The sequence below is a fragment of the Pseudophryne corroboree genome, unplaced genomic scaffold, assembly GCF_028390025.1.
Source record: "Pseudophryne corroboree isolate aPseCor3 unplaced genomic scaffold, aPseCor3.hap2 scaffold_1094, whole genome shotgun sequence".
Lineage (NCBI taxonomy): Eukaryota > Metazoa > Chordata > Amphibia > Anura > Myobatrachidae > Pseudophryne > Pseudophryne corroboree.
Window position 1 is genome coordinate 85,250 of NW_026967720.1, and position 14,040 is coordinate 99,289.

The 14,040-nt window shown below is 37.0% G+C and overlaps 1 non-coding gene and 1 pseudogene across 1 annotated transcript; one reads left to right on the forward strand and one right to left on the reverse strand.

Annotated features, from left to right (window-relative positions):
- The first annotated feature begins 9,130 nt into the window (after window positions 1-9,130).
- LOC134989035 (U1 spliceosomal RNA) lies at window positions 9,131-9,293 on the forward strand. Its single transcript, XR_010194367.1, has one exon. It is a non-coding gene; the product is annotated as a U1 spliceosomal RNA (small nuclear RNA).
- A 3,252-nt stretch (window positions 9,294-12,545) lies between these two features.
- On the reverse strand, window positions 12,546-12,724 carry LOC134989044 (U1 spliceosomal RNA; annotated as a pseudogene).
- Window positions 12,725-14,040: the final 1,316 nt, after the last annotated feature.

A 14,040-nucleotide genomic window follows, 5' to 3' on the forward strand; every position in this document is an offset into this window, starting at 1 on the left:
GAACAAATTTGTTATCATAAAAATAAAGCCAGAAAATGAAGAGCTGTTTAATCACTCAATTGGATTTTTCTGCCAGCATTTTTCTTTTTCTCTGCAACCCACTGCTAAATTGTGCTTCCTAGCTGTTTTTTTTATAAAATCACTTAATCAAATCTAACTCTGATTACATCAGAGAAGGCCAGGTACCCTACACCATAAGAGAGGGTTTGCAATTTTGACTTGTCTACTTAAATATCACCAAAATCTGATCACAAGGTCAATTACGTCCCTGGGTGGGATTGAACCACCAACCTTTTGATTAATAGCTGAACACACTAACAGATTGCGCCACAGAGACACTTTGCAAAAAGTCTATACTGACAAAGACTAATAAGCATTCATCTAGAACGTTTCCTAGAAAAACTTTAAAAAGTCAATAATCTGGAGAGTTTTTGTAAGATGTTTCTTCCAGCAACCAATGAAGAAACACATTGGTACTTTCGCATGATGAGTGAGTGCTTCAGGATCTCTTGCACTTAAATGTGCAGCAGAGTACTGCAATGGAAGCATGCTGGGCCCATAACCCAGAGGTAGGCAGATTGAAACTATCCTTTGCTATATGCATTTTTTTTTGTTCATTAAAGTAATCCAAAACTGGGATTGATATTTTAGCTTTTATTTTTACTTAAAGTACAATAACTTTTACCATTTTAATTTGTTTTAATAGTATATTGACAGTATTGTTTTCTTTCAAAAATCCACTTAATTTTCTTTACCCTATTATTAAAATGGTAATTGACAAAAACAAACTACATTGTCACCAGAAGAGCAATACAAAATGTACAAGTGATACATTAAAATCATCTTTCCAGCTTGAATTTCAATGATGCATTGGGGCAACGATTATGTGAGAAACATCTTCACCCTTAAATAAAGATTTTCTTAATTCCTTACCTGTGTGCTAATTAGATATCACCTTGTTTTCACATTAAACAGACTTCCACATGAGAAAGCAGCAAGGATGCAGTGGCGTTAATGTTTCCTGGTGTCAACCTGTATTATTTCAGTAGATATTGAAATGAGGATGCATCTTGCTGCCTTTCCAATGAAGCAAGTTTAATTTAGTAATAGATGAAAAACCATCCCTACAAATATGTTAATCAGATACTTGGCTTTGTGGACACTTTTCAGAGAACAAATTAGTTAGCATAAAAATAAAGCCAGAAAATGAAGAGCTGTTTAATCACTCAATTGGATTTTTCTGCCAGCATATTTCTTTTTCTCTGCAACCCACTGCTAAATTGTGCTTCCTAGCTGTTTTTATAAAATCACTGAATCAAATCTAACTACATCAGAGAAGGCCAGGTACCCTACACCATAACAGGGGGTTTGAAATTTTGACTTGTCTACTTAAAGATCACCAAAATCTGATAACAAGGTCAATTAAGTCCCTGGGTGGGATTGAACCACCAACCTTTTGGTTAATAGCCTTACACACTAACTGATTGCGCCACAGCGACACTTTCCAAAAGTACATACTGACAAAGGCTAATAAGCATTCATCTAGAACGATTCCTAGAAACATTTTAAAAAGTCAATAATGTGGAGAGTTTTTGTAAGATGTTTCTTCCATCAACCAATGAAGAAACACATTGGTACTTTCCCATGATGAGTAAGTGCTTCAGGATCTTTTGCACTTACATGTGCAGCAGAGTACTGTAATGGAAGCATGCTGGGTCCATAACCCAGAGGTAGGCAGATTGAAACTATCCTCTGCTATATGCATTTTTTTTTTGTTAAATAACGTAATCCAAAACTGGGATTGATATTTTTGCTCTTTTATTTTTACTTAAAGTACAATAACTTTTACCATTTTAATTTGTTTTAATAGTATATTGACAGTATTGTTTTCTTTCAAAAATCCACTTAATTTTCTTTACCCGATTATTAAAATGGTAATTGACAAAAACAAACTACATTGTCACCAGAAGAGCAATACAAAATGTACAAGTGATATATTAAAATCATCTTTCCAGCTTGAATTTCAATGATGCATTGGGGCAACGATTTTGTGAGAAACATCTTCACCCTTAAATAAAGATTTTCTTAATTCCTTACCTGTGTGCTAATTAGATATCACCTTGTTTTCACATTAAACAGACTTCCACATGAGAAAACAGTAAAGATGCAGTGGCGTTAATGTTTCCTGGTGTCAACCTGTATTATTTCCGTAGATATTGAAATGAGGATGCATCTTGCTGCCTTTCCAATGAAGCAAGTTTAATTTAGTAATAGGTGAAAAACCATCCCTACAAAGATGTTAATCAGATATTTGGCTTTGTGGACACTTTTCAGAGAACAAATTTGTTATCATAAAAATAAAGCCAGAAAATGAAGAGCTGTTTAATCACTCAATTGGATTTTTCTGCCAGCATTATTCTTTTTCTCTGCAACCCACTGCTAAATTGTGCTTCCTAGCTGTTTTTTTATAAAATCACTTAATCAAATCTAACTCTGATTACATCAGAGAAGGCCAGGTACCCTACACCATAACAGGGGGTTTGCAATTTTGACTTGTCTACTTAAATATCACCAAAATCTGATCACAAGGTCAATTATGTCCCTGGGAGGGATTGAACCACCAACCTTTTGATTAATAGCTGAACACACTAACCGATTGCGCCACAGAGACACTTTGCAAAAAGTACATACTGACAAAGACTAATAAGCATTCATCTAGAACGTTTCCTAGAAAAACTTTAAAAAATCAATAATCTGGAGAGTTTTTGTAAGATGTTTCTTCCAGCAACCAATGAAGAAACACATTGGTACTTTCGCATGATGAGTGAGTGCTTCAGGATCTCTTGCACTTACATGTGCAGCAGAGTACTGCAATGAAAGCATGCTGGGCCCATAACCCAGAGGTAGGCAGATTGAAACTATCCTCTGCTATATGCATTTTTTATTGTTAATTAAAGTAATCCAAAACTGGGATTGATATTTTTGCTCTTTTATTTTTACTTAAAGTACAATAACTTTTACCATTTTAATTTGTTTTAATAGTATATTGACAGTATTGTTTTCTTTCAAAAATCCACTTAATTTTCTTTACCCTATTATTATAATGGTAATTGACAAAAACAAACTACATTGTCACCAGAAGAGCAATACAAAATGTACAAGTGATATATTAAAATCATCTTTCCAGCTTGAATTTCAATGATGCATTGGGGCAACGATTTTGTGAGAAACACCTTCACCCTTAAATAAAGATTTTCTTAATTCCTTACCTGTGTGCTAATTAGATATCACCTTGTTTTCACATTAAACAGACTTCCACATGCGAAAGCAGCAAGGATGCAGTGGCGTTAATGTTTCCTGGTGTCAACCTGTATTATTTCAGTAGACATTGAAATGAGGATGCATCTTGCTGCCTTTCCAATGAAGCAAGTTTAATTTAGTAATAGGTGAAAAACCATCCCTACAAAGATGTTAATCAGAGACTTGGCTTTGTGGACACTTTTCAGAGAACAAATTTGTTAGCATAAAAATAAAGCCAGAAAATGAAGAGCTGTTTAATCACTCAATTGGATTTTTTTGCCAGCATATTTCTTTTTCTCTGCAACTCACTGCTAAATTGTGCTTCCTAGCTGTTTTTATAAAATCACTAAATCAAATCTAACTCTGATTACATCAGAGAAGGCCAGGTACCCTACACCATAACAGGGGGTTTGAAATTTTGACTTGTCTACTTAAAGATCACCAAAATCTGATAACAAGGTCAATTAAGTCCCTGGGTGGGATTGAACCACCAACCTTTTGGTTAATAGCCCCACACACTAACTGATTGCGCCACAGCGACACTTTGCAAAAGTACTTACTGACAAAGACTAATAAGCATTCATCTAGAACGATTCCTAGAAACATTTTAAAAAGTCAATAATGTGGAGAGTTTTTGTAAGATGTTTCTTCCATCAACCAATGAAGAAACACATTGGTACTTTCCCATGATGAGTGAGTGCTTCAGGATCTCTTGCACTTACATGTGCAGCAGAGTACTGTAATGGAAGCATGCTGGGTCCATAACCCAGAGGTAGGCAGATTGAAACTATCCTCTGCTATATGCATTTTTTTTGTTAATTAAAGTAATCCAAAACTGGGATTGATATTTTTGCTCTTTTATTTTTACTTAAAGTACAATAACTTTTACCATTTTAATTTGTTTTAATAGTATATTGACAGTATTGTTTTCTTTCAAAAATCCAATTAATTTTCTTTACCCGATTATTAAAATGGTAATTGACAAAAGCAAACTACATTGTCACCAGAAGAGCAATACAAAATGTACAAGTGATATATTAAAATCATCTTTCCAGCTTGAATTTCAATGATGCATTGGGGCAACGATTTTGTGAGAAAAAATCTTCACCCTTAAATAAAGATTTTCTTAATTCCTTACCTGTGTGCTAATTAGATATCACCTTGTTTTCACATTAAACAGACTTCCACATGAGAAAGCAGCAAGGATGCAGTGGCGTTAATGTTTCCTGGTGTCAACCTGTATTATTTCAGTAGATATTGAAATGAGGATGCATCTTGCTGCCTTTCCAATGAAGCAAGTTTAATTTAGTAATAGGTGAAAAACCATCCCTACAAAGATGTTAATCAGATACTTGGCTTTGTGGACACTTTTCAGAGAACAAATTTGTTAGCATAAAAATAAAGCCAGAAAATGAAGAGCTGTTTAATCACTCAATTGGATTTTTTTGCCAGCATATTTCTTTTTCTCTGCAACCCACTGCTAAATTGTGCTTCCTAGCTGTTTTTATAAAATCACCGAATCAAATCTAACTCTGATTACATCAGAGAAGGCCAGGTACCCTACACCATAACAGGGGTTTTCGAAATTTTGACTTGTCTACTTAAAGATCAACAAAATCTGATAACAAGGTCAATTACGTCCCTGGGTGGGGTTGAACCACCAACCTTTTGGTTAATAGCCATACACACTAACTGATTGCGCCACAGCGACACTTTGCAAAAGTATTTACTGACAAAGGCTAATAAGCATTCATCTAGAACGTTTCCTATAAAAACTTTAAATAGTCAATAATCTGGAGAGTTTTTGTAAGATGTTTCTTCCATCAACCAATGAAGAAACACATTGGTACTTTCCCATGATGAGTGAGTGCTTCAGGATCTCTTGCACTTACATGTGCAGCAGAGTACTGTAATGGAAGCATGCTGGGTCCATAACCCAGAGGTAGGCAGATTGAAACTATCCTCTGCTATATGCATTTTTTTTGTTAATTAAAGTAATCCAAAACTGGGATTGATATTTGTGCTCTTTTATTTTTACTTAAAGTACAATAACTTTTACCATTTTAATTTGTTTTAATAGTATATTGACAGTATTGTTTTCTTTCAAAAATCCAATTAATTTTCTTTACCCGATTATTAAAATGGTAATTGACAAAAACAAACTACATTGTCACCAGAAGAGCAATACAAAATGTACAAGTGATATATTAAAATCATCTTTCCAGCTTGAATTTCAATGATGCATTGGGGCAACGATTTTGTGAGAAACATCTTCACCCTTAAATAAAGATTTTCTTAATTCCTTACCTGTGTGCTAATTAGATATCACCTTGTTTTCACATTAAACAGACTTCCACATGAGAAAACAGCAAAGATGCAGTGGCGTTAATGTTTCCTGGTGTCAACCTGTATTATTTCCGTAGATATTGAAATGAGGATGCATCTTGCTGCCTTTCCAATGAAGCAAGTTTAATTTAGTAATAGGTGAAAAACCATCCCTACAAAGATGTTAATCAGACACTTGGCTTTGTGGACACTTTTCAGAGAACAAATTAGTTAGCATAAAAATAAAGCCAGAAAATGAAGAGCAGTTTAATCACTCAATTGGATTTTTCTGCCAGCATATTTCTTTTTCTCTGCAACCCACTGCTAAATTGTGCTTCCTAGCTGTTTTTTTATAAAATCACTTAATCAAATCTAACTCTGATTACATCAGAGAAGGCCAGGTACCCTACACCATAAGAGGGGGTTTGAAATTTTGACTAGTCTACTTAAAGATCACCAAAATCTGATAATAAGGTCAATTACATCCCTGGGTGGGATTGAACCACCAACCCTTTGATTAATAACCAAACACACTAACCGATTGCGCCACAGAGACACTTTGCAAACTTACATACTGACAAAGGCTAATAAGCATTCATCTAGAACGTTTCCTAGAAAAACTTTAAAAAGTCAATAATCTGGAGAGTTTTTGTAAGATGTTTCTTCCATCAACCAACGAAGAAACACATTGGTACTTTCCCATGATGAGTGAGTGCTTCAGGATCTCTTGCACTTACATGTGCAGCAGAGTACTGCATTGGAAACATGCTGGGCCCATAACCCAGAGGTAGGCAGATTGAAACTATCCTCTGCTATATGCATTTTTTATTGTTAATTAAAGTAATCCAAAACTGGGATTGATATTTTTGCTCTTTTATTTTTACTTTAAAGTACAATAACTTTTACCATTTTAATTTGTTTTAATAGTATATTGACAGTATTGTTTTCTTTCAAAAATCCACTTAATTTTCTTTACCCTATTTTTATAATGGTAATTGACAAAAACAAACTACATTGTCACCAGAAGAGCAATACAAAATGTACAAGTGATATATTAAAATCATCTTTCCAGCTTGAATTTCAATGATGCATTGGGGCAACGATTTTGTGAGAAACATCTTCACCCTTAAATAAAGATTTTCTTAATTCCTTACCTGTGTGCTAATTAGATATCACCTTGTTTTCACATTAAACAGACGTCCACATGCGAAAGCAGCAAGGATGCAGTGGCGTTAATGTTTCCTGGTGTCAACCTGTATTATTTCAGTAGACATTGAAATGAGGATGCATCTTGCTGCCTTTCCAATGAAGCAAGTTTAATTTAGTAATAGGTGAAAAACCATCCCTACAAAGGTGTTAATCAGAGACTTGGCTTTGTGGACACTTTTCAGAGAACAAATTTGTTAGCATAAAAATAAAGCCAGAAAATGAAGAGCTGTTTAATCACTCAATTGGATTTTTTTGCCAGCATATTTCTTTTTCTCTGCAACTCACTGCTAAATTGTGCTTCCTAGCTGTTTTTATAAAATCACTGAATCAAATCTAACTCTGATTACATCAGAGAAGGCCAGGTACCCTACACCATAACAGGGGGTTTGAAATTTTGACTTGTCTACTTAAAGATCACCAAAATCTGATAACAAGGTCAATTACGTCCCTGGGTGGGATTGAACCACCAACCTTTTAGTTAATAACCATACACACAGACTGATTGCGCCACAGCGACACTTTGCAAAAGTACATACTGACAAATGCTAATAAGCATTCATCTAGAACGTTTCCTAGAAACATTTTAAAAAGTCAATAATGTGGAGAGTTTTTGTAAGATGTTTCTTCCATCAACCAATAAAGAAACACATTGGAACTTTCCCATGATAAGTGAGTGCTTCAGGACCTCTTGCACTTACATGTGCAGCAGAGTACTGTAATGGAAGCATGCTGGGTCCATAACCCAGAGGTAGGCAGATTGAAACTATCCTCTGCTATATGCATTTTTTTTTGTTAATTAAAGTAATCCAAAACTGGGATTGATATTTTTGCTCTTTTATTTTTACTTAAAGTACAATAACTTTTACCATTTTAATTTGTTTTAATAGTATATTGACAGTATTGTTTTCTTTCAAAAATCCAATTAATTTTCTTTACCCGATTATTAAAATGGTAATTGACAAAAACAAACTACATTGTCACCAGAAGAGCAATACAAAATGTACAAGTGATATATTAAAATCATCTTTCCAGCTTGAATTTCAATGATGCATTGGGGCAACGATTTTGTGAGAAACATCTTCACCCTTTAATAAAGATTTTCTTAATTCCTTACCTGTGTGCTAATTAGATATCACCTTGTTTTCACATTAAACAGACTTCCACATGAGAAAGCAGCAAGGATGCAGTGGCGTTAATGTTTCCTGGTGTCAACCTGTATTATTTCAGTAGATATTGAAATGAGGATGCATCTTGCTGCCTTTCCAATGAAGCAAGTTTAATTTAGTAATAGGTGAAAAACCATCCAAGAGCTGTTTAATCACTCAATTTGATTTTTTTGCCAGCATATTTCTTTTTCTCTGCAACCCACTGCTAAATTGTGCTTCCTAGCTGTTTTTATAAAATCACTGAATCAAATCTAACTCTGATTACATCAGAGAAGTCTAAATACCTACCACCATAACAGGGGGTTTGAAATTTTGACTTGTCTACTTAAAGATCACCAAAATCTGATAACAAAGTCAATTACATCCCTGGGTGGGATTGAACCACCAATCTTTTGGTTAATAGCCATACACACTAACTGATTGCGCCACAGCGACACTTTGCAAAATTACATACTGACAAAGGCTAATAAACAATCATCTAGAACGTTTCCTAGAAAAACTTTAAAAAGTCAATAATCTGGAGTGTTTTTGTAAGATGTTTCTGCCATCAACCAATGAAGAAACACATTGGTACTTTCCCATGATGAGTGAGTGCTTCAGGATCTCTTGCACTTACATGTGCAGCAGAGTACTGCAATGGAAGCATGCTGGGCCCATAACCCAGAGGTAGAAAGATTGAAACTATCCTCTGCTATATGCATTTTTTTTGTTAATTAAAGTAATCCAAAACTGGGATTGATATTTTTGCTCTTTTATTTTTACTTAAAGTACAATAACTTTTACCATTTTAATTTGTTTTAATAGTATATTGACAGTATTGTTTTCTTTCAAAAATTCACTTAATTTTCTTTTCTGTGTGCTAATTAGATATCACCTTGTTTTCACATTAAATAGACTTCCACATGAGAAAGCAGCAAGGATGCAGTGGCGTTAATGTTTCCTGGTGGTAGTGGGGTACTGTGTTTGTGCTTTCCTCTGGTCAGCTCTGGTAAAAGTCAGATTTCTTTGTCTCAGATCTTCCTCTAGCCTTGTTCTTCTTTCGAGAGTTCCCTTGTGCTGCCTCAGTTGGATCTCCTTCACTTGACAGGGGGGTACCCGAGCAGCGACCCTCCCCAGCACTAGCCCAACTCCTACTTACCTGCCAGGTGAGATACTATGATCAGGAAGGTGCTTCTCCCAGGGAAAGGCTCACCCATTGCACTCTGGGTGTGCTGCTCCAGCGATTTCCCCAAATGTGGGAAACTTGACTGCATAATTTGTGTTTCCCCTGGTCGGCTCTCGTATAATTCAGATCTCTTTGTCTCAGGTCTCTCTCCAGCCTAGTTTGCTGTCTGTTTCCACTTCTCTTTTCTTAAACCGCTCCCTTCTATGCCCTTGTGCACCTTAATTAAATCTAACTCTGATTACGTCAGAGAAGGCCAGGTACCCTACACCATAAGAGGGGGTTTGAAATTTTGACTTGTCTACTTAAAGATCACCAAAATCTGATCACAAGGTCAATTACATCACTGGGTGGGAACCTTTTGGTTAATAGCCCATGTAAGTGCAAGAGATCCTGAAGCACTCACTCATCATGGGAATGTACCAATGTGTTTCTTACAAAAATTCTCCAGATTGTTGACTTTTTAAAGTTTTTCTAGGAAACGTTCTAGATGAATGCTTATTAGCCTTTGTCAGTATGTACTTTTGCAAAGTGTCGCTGTGGCGCAATCAGTTAGTGTGTATGGCTATTAACCTAAAGGTTGGTGATTCAATCCCACCCAGGGACGTAATAGACCTTGTTATCAGATTTTGGTGATCTTTAAGTAGACAAGTCAAAATTTCAAACCCCCTCTTATGGTGTAGGGTACCCGGCCTTCTCTGATGTAATCAGAATTAGATTTGATTAAGTGATTTTATAAAAAACAGCTAGGAAGCACAATTTAGCAGTGGGTTGCAGAGAAAAAAAATTATGCTGGCAGAAAAGTCCAATTGAGTGATTAAACAGCTCTTCATTTTCTGATTTTATGTTTATGCTAACAAATTTGCTCTCTGAAAAGTGTCCACAAAGCCAAGTCTCTGATTAACACCTTTGTAGGAATGGTTTTTCACCTATTACTGAATTAAACTTGCTTCATTGGAAAGGCAGCAAGATGCATCCTCATTTCAATGTCTACTGAAATAATACAGGTTGACACCAGGAAACATAAACGTCACTGCATCCTTGCTGCTTCCTCATGGGGAAGTCTGTTTAATGTGAAAACAAGGTGATATCTAATCAGCACACAGGTAAGGAATTAAGAAAATCTTTCTTTATGGGTGAAGATGTTTCTCACAAAATTGTTGCACCAAGGCATCATTGAAATTCAAGCTGGAAAGATGATTTTAATATATCACTTGTACATTTTGTACTGCTCTTCTGGTGACAATGTAGATTGTTTTTGTCAATTACCATTTTAATAATCGGGTAAAGAAAATTAATTGGATTTTTGAAAGAAAACAATACTGTCAATATACTATTAAAACAAATTAAAATGGTAAAAGTTATTGTACTTTAAGTAAAAATAAAAGAGCAAAAATATCAATCCCAGTTTTGGATTACTTTAATTAATAAAAACAATGCATATAGCAGAGGATAGTTTCAATCTGCCTACCTCTGGGTTATGGACCCAGCATGCTTCCATTACAGTACTCTGCTGCACATGTAAGTGCAAGAGATCCTGAAGCACTCACTCATCATAGGAAAGTACCAATGTGTTTCTTCATTGGTTGATGGAAGAAACATCTTACAAAAACTCTCCACATTATTGACTTTTTAAAATGTTTCTAGGAAACGTTCTAGATAAATGCTTATTAGCCTTTGTCAGTATGTACTTTTGAAAAGTGTCGCTGTGGCGCAATCAGTTAGTGTATAAGGCTATTAACCAAAAGGTTGGTGGTTCAATCCCACCCAGGGACGTAATTGACCTTGTTATCAGATTTCGGTGATCTTTAAGTAGACAAGTCAAAATTTCAAACCCCCTCTTATGGTGTAGGGTACCTGGCCTTCTCTGATGTAATCAGAGTTAGATTTGATTAAGTGATTTTATAAAAAAAACAGCTAGGAAGCACAATTTAGCAGTGGGTTGCAGAGAAAAAGAAAAATGCTGGCAGAAAAATCCAATTGAGTGATTAAACAGCTCTTCATTTTCTGGCTTTATTTTTATGCTAACAAATTTGTTCTCTGAAAAGTGTCCACAAAGCCAAGTCTCTGATTAACACCTTTGTAGGGATGGTTTTTAACCTATTACTAAATTAAACTTGCTTCATTGGAAAGGCAGCAAGATGCATCCTCATTTCAATGTCTACTGAAATAATACAGGTTGACACCAGGAAACATTAACGCCACTGCATCCTTGCTGCTTTCTCATGTGAAAGTCTGTTTAATGTGAAAACAAGGTGATATCTAATTAGCACACAGGTAGGGAATTAAGAAAATCTTTATTTAAGGGTGAAGATGTTTCTCACAAAATCGTTACCTCAATGCATCATTGAAATTCAAGCTGAAAAGATGATTTTAATATATCACTTGTACATTTTGTATTGCTCTTCTGGTGACAATGTAGTTTGTTTTTGTCAATTACCATTTTAATAATAGGGTAAAGAAAATTAAGTGGATTTTTGAAAGAAAACAATACTGTCAATATATTATTAAAACAAATTAAAACAGTAAAAGTTATTGTACTTTAAGTAAAAATAAAAGAGCCAAAATATCAATCCCAGTTTTGGATTACTTTAATTAACAAAAAAAATGCATATAGCAGAGGACAGTTGCAATCTGCCTACCTCTGGGTTATAGGCCCAGCATGCTTCCATTGTAGTCCTTTGCTGCACATGTAAGTGCAAGAGATCCTGAAGCACTCACTCATCATGGGAAAGTACCAATGTGTTTCTTCATTGGTTGATGGAAGGAACATCTTACAAAAACTCTCCAGATTATTGACTTTTTAAAGTTTTTCTAGGAAACGTTCTAGATGAATGCTTATTAACCTTTGTCAGTATGTACTTTTGCAAAGTGTCTCTGAGGCGCAAACAGTTAGCGTGTTCAGTTGTTAACCAAAAGGTTGGTGGTTCAATCCCACCTAGGGACGTAATTGACCTCGTTATCAGATTTTGGTGATCTTTAAGTAGACAAGTAAAAATTTCAAACCACCTCTTATGGTGTAGGGTACCTGGCCTTCTCTGATGTAATCAGAGTTAGATTTGATTAAGTGATTTTATAAAAAAAACAGCCACGAAGCACAATTTAGCAGTGGGTTGCAGAGAAAAAGAAATATGCTGGCAGAAAAATCCAATTGAGTGATTAAACAGCTCTTCATTTTCTGGCTTTATTTTTATGCTAACAAATTTGTGCTCTGAAAAGTGTCCACAAAGCCAAGTATCTGATTAACACCTTTGTAGGGATGGTTTTTCACCTATTATTAAATTAAACTTGCTTCATTGGAAAGGCAGCAAGTGATGTCATCCAAGCAGTGGGTCAAAGTTGGCTTCAAACCTCGTCTGCTTATGAAAAGAGAAAAGGGGTATGCAGGGCATGGCGGCCTTTTGCGGTGCTTGGATGACCCCTAGTTCGCATTAAATAATGCAGTCGAGTTTCCCACATTTGGGGAAATCACAGGGGTCAGCATACCCAGAATGCAATGAATGAACCGCACCCTGGGAGAACAGTCTTCATGACCATGGTATCTCCTATGCAAAATAAGTATGATTTGGGATAGGGCTGGGGAGGGCCGCTGCTCAGGCACATCTCTGTCAAGTAAAGGAGATTCAACTGAGGCAGCACAAGGGAACTCTCATCTGGGGACAACAACTGCAGGGAGAACACATATTTTCAGATGAACATGGGAGGGCAGAAGGCTGCCTAATACTGAAGCACCCCCAAACAACAAACCAAATGCAACAACTAGTGCAAGCATTCCTGGGGGAAGGCCTGCAGCAGATGGATTTGCATATGGCGATGTCATCCAAGCAGTGGGTCAAAGTTGGCTTCAACCCTCGTCTGCATATGAAAAGAGAAAAGGGGCGTGCAGGGCATGGCGGCCTTTTGCGGCACTTGGATGACCCCTAGTTTGCATTAAACACCTCCACCCTCCGTCGGTGTGGGGCTCATGTTGGCTATGCCCCAGCCCCTGAAGCATTCAAGCTGATTTCTTGCAGCAGTTGGGCACTGTAACAGCTCCAGAGCTGCTCTGTAAGGCAAGTAAAAGGGTGTGGGCCCTGCAGCACTACCTGTAGTTCGCATTGTGCGAGACCCCTAGTTCGCATTAAACACCCCCACCCTCCTTCGGTGTGGGGCTCATGTTGGCTATGCCCCAGCCCCTGAAGCATTCACGCTGATTTCTTGCAGCAGCTGGGCACTGTAACAGCTCAAGAGCTGCTCTGTAAGGCAAGTAAAAGGGTGTGGGCCCTGCAGCACTACCTGTAGTTTGCATTGTGCATTGGAAGGCACAAAGTAAGCAGACGGGAGGAGAAGTCAGGATAGTGCACAAGGGTATAGACGGGAGGGGCTCAAGAAAAAAGAAGTGGAAACAGACAGCAAACTAGGCTTCCAATGCACAATGCAAACTACAGGTAGTGCTGCAGGGCCCACACCCTTTTACTTGCCTTACAGAGCAGCTCTGGAGCTGTTTAATCACTCAATTGGATTTTTCTGCCAGCATAATTTTTCTCTTACGTCCTAGAGGATGCTGGGGACTCCGTAAGGACCATGGGGGATAGACGGGCTCCGCAGGAGACATGGGCACTTAAAGAAAGACTTTAGATCTGGGTGTGCACTGGCTCCTCCCTCTATGCCCCTCCTCCAGACCTCAGTTTACTACTGTGCCCAGAGGAGACTGGGTGCTTTTCAGGGAGCTCTCCTGAGTTTCCTGACAGAAAGTATATTTGTTAGATTTTTTTATTTTCAGGGAGCCTGCTGGCAACAGACTCCCTGCATCGAGGGGCGGAGGGGAGAGATGCACACCTACTTCTGTGAGTTGATAGGCTCTGCTTCTTAGGCTACTGTACAGCATTAGCTCCAGAG